A 3,125-nucleotide genomic window follows, 5' to 3' on the forward strand; every position below is an offset into this window, starting at 1 on the left:
GATTCCTACAACAAATGCTGAGAGACTTTTTTGTACTGGGCATTGGCCATGAGGCAATCCTTCGCAAACTGTTGACTGTTGAAACTCTGAATCTAAGTAAAGCCATAACGATAGCCCAGGCATTTATGTCCGCCAGCAACAACACCAAGCAGATTTCGCAGAGCAAAGAAGTTTCGGCCAGTACTGTGAACAAAGTAAAGTCGTTTTCGAGCAGGAATATACATGGCAGAACATACACGCCGGCTGCTGCTGCCCGACCTTAGATGACCCAGAGTCCGCCATCAATTGTTAATGCGAGGCAGTTGACACCTTGTTGGCGCTGTGGAGGTGATCATCGGCCCCATCAATGCCGCTTCAAGCACTATGCATGCAACGGTTGCAGAACAATGGGAGTCAGTCCATAATGAGTAAAAAGGCCTTCAACAGGCTGTGGTGCAACAAGGCACACAGGCCCAAGCTCAGCCCCAGTCACACCAAACTAAGGACTTATACCAAGGAACTAATCCCTGTAATTGGCAGTGCAGAAGTCAAAGTCCCCTTTAATGGAGCAGTACATGAACTCCCGCTGTGGATTGTGCCAGGGGATGGCCCCACATTGTTTGGCAGAAGCTGGTTGGGAAAAATCCGCTGGAACTGAGATGACATTCGAGCGCTGGCTGGAGGGAAGACGTTCACCAAGCTGGACCTGACCTTCGTGAACGCTTACTCAAAATGGATTGTATGTACAACAATGTCTGTAAGCACGTCCACGGCCACCATTGAAAGCCTACGAGCCATGTTTGCCACGCATGGCCTGCCTGATGTCCTGGTCAGCAACAATGGGCCGTGTTTCACCAGTGCTGAATTCAAGGAATTCATGACCCGCAATGGGATCAAGCACGTCATATTTGCCCCGTTAAAGCCCGCATCCAACGGCCAGGCTGAATGGGCAGTTCAGACCATGAAGCAAAGCTTGAAATGTGTGTCGGAAGGCTCCCTGCAGACCTGGCTGTCCCGAGTGCTGCTCAGCTACCGCACCAGACCCCACTCACTCATCGGGGTTCGCCCAGCCGAGCTGCTCATGAAAAGGGTGCTCAAAACACGGGTCTCTCTTGTCCACCTTGATCTCCATGATCATTTGGAGGGCAGGCGGCATCAACAAAGTGTGTACCATAACCGCGCAAATTTGTCACGCGATATTCAGATCAATGACCCTGTGTTTGTGCTCAGTTATGGAAGTGGTCCCAAATGGCTCACTGGCACGGTCACAGCCAAAGAGGGGAATAGGGTGTTTCAGGTCAAATTGGCCAATGGACTAATGTACAGAAAATATTTGGACCAAATCAAATTGCGGTTCACCAACAGCTATGAACAAACAAAAGAAGGCACTACCAACTTTGACCCTCCAACACACACACAGGTGGCAACTGACATCATGGTTGACCACGAAGCCGAACTCACAATCCCCAGCATCCGAAATGGGCTAGTCTGATTGTCCCAGTACTTAAAGAGGACAGTATGGTCAGAATTTGTAGGGACTATAAAGTAACGATTAACCGTTTTTCGCTACAGGACCAGTACTCGATACCCAAGGCAGACGACCTATTTGTGACCCTAGCTGGAGGGAAGACATTCACCAAGCTGAACCTGACCTCGGCCTATATGACGCAGGAGCTGGAGGAGTCTTTGAAAGGCCTGACCTGCATCAACACGTACAAAAGTCTGTTCGTCTATAACAATGCCCATTCGGGAATCGGTCGGCCACGGAAATCTTCCAACGGAACATGGAGAGCCTGCTAAAGTCGGTTCCTCGCATCGTGGTTTTCCAGGACGACATACTGGTTACAGGTCGGGACAACATCGAACACTTGCAGAACCTGGAAGAGGTTCTTAGTCGGTTGGATCGCGTGGGGCTCAGGTTGAAACGCTTGAAGTGTGCTTTTCTGGCATAGGAGGTCGAGTTCTTGGGAAGAAGAATCGCAGCAGACGGCGTCAGACCCACCGATGCCAAGACCGAGGCGATCAAGAACGCGCCGAGACCACAGAATGTGACGGAGCTGTGGTCGTTCCTGGAACTCCTTAACTATTTCGGCAATTTCCTACCTGGGTTAAGCACCCTGCTAGAACCCCTACATGCGCTACTGTGCAAGGGAGACGACTGGGTATGGGGGAATTAACAAGAGGCTGCCTTTGAGAAAGCCAGAAATCTGTTGTGTTCAAACAAACTGCCTGTCCTATATGCGTTGGCCAGTGCAACACTTGCTCTCAGCTGAGCAATGCACCCAGAGAGACACCGCTAAGTTCATGGTCGTGGCCCTCCAAACCGTGGTCGAGGATCCACGTGGACTATGTGGGCCCATTTCCAGGCAAAATATTTTTGATTGTCGTGGATGCTTCCTCAAAATGGATAATGTCTGTAAGCATGTCCACGGCCACTATTGAAAGCCTACGAGCCATGTTTGCCACGCACGGCCTGTCGGATGTCCTGGTCAGTGACAATGGGCCGTGTTTCACCAGTGCTGAATTCAAGGAATTCATGACCCACAATGGGATCAAGCACGTCACATCTGCCCCATTCAAGCCCGCATCCAACGGCCAGGCAGAACGGGCAGTTCAGACCATCAAGCAAAGCTTGAAACTTGTGTCGGAAGGCTCCCTGCAGACCCGGCTGTCCCGCGTGCTGCTCAGCTACCGCACCAGACCCCACTCACTTACCGGGGTTCCCCCAGCCGAGCTGCTTGTCATGTATTCAACTATCATTGTAACCCATGTATAAGCTGACCTAAGTTGTACACCTTGAGAACATTGACCACAAGGGGGTGAACTTGTGGGAGACACTCCTAACCTGGACTTTCAGGTATAAAAGTGGAAGCTCCAACCACCTTCATCACTTGAGGTCTTGGTAATAAAGGTAACTGGTCACAGAGTGACCTTCTCTCAAGTATGGGCCTTGTGTGCATTTATACTGTATAGTAAGGACACATCATTGGCGCTGAGAAACTGGGGTTTAAACCACGCGAGCATGGCCACTAGCAGCACAGAAGAGAGGTACTGTGTTGGTGATGATTGGGACGACTTTATTGAGAGACTACAGCAAAATTTTGTCACTAAGGAATGGTTGGGACAGGATTCAGCCGACAAACGCA

This window comes from Pristiophorus japonicus, chromosome 9 (assembly GCF_044704955.1).
Source record: "Pristiophorus japonicus isolate sPriJap1 chromosome 9, sPriJap1.hap1, whole genome shotgun sequence".
In the NCBI taxonomy this organism is placed as follows: domain Eukaryota; kingdom Metazoa; phylum Chordata; class Chondrichthyes; family Pristiophoridae; genus Pristiophorus; species Pristiophorus japonicus.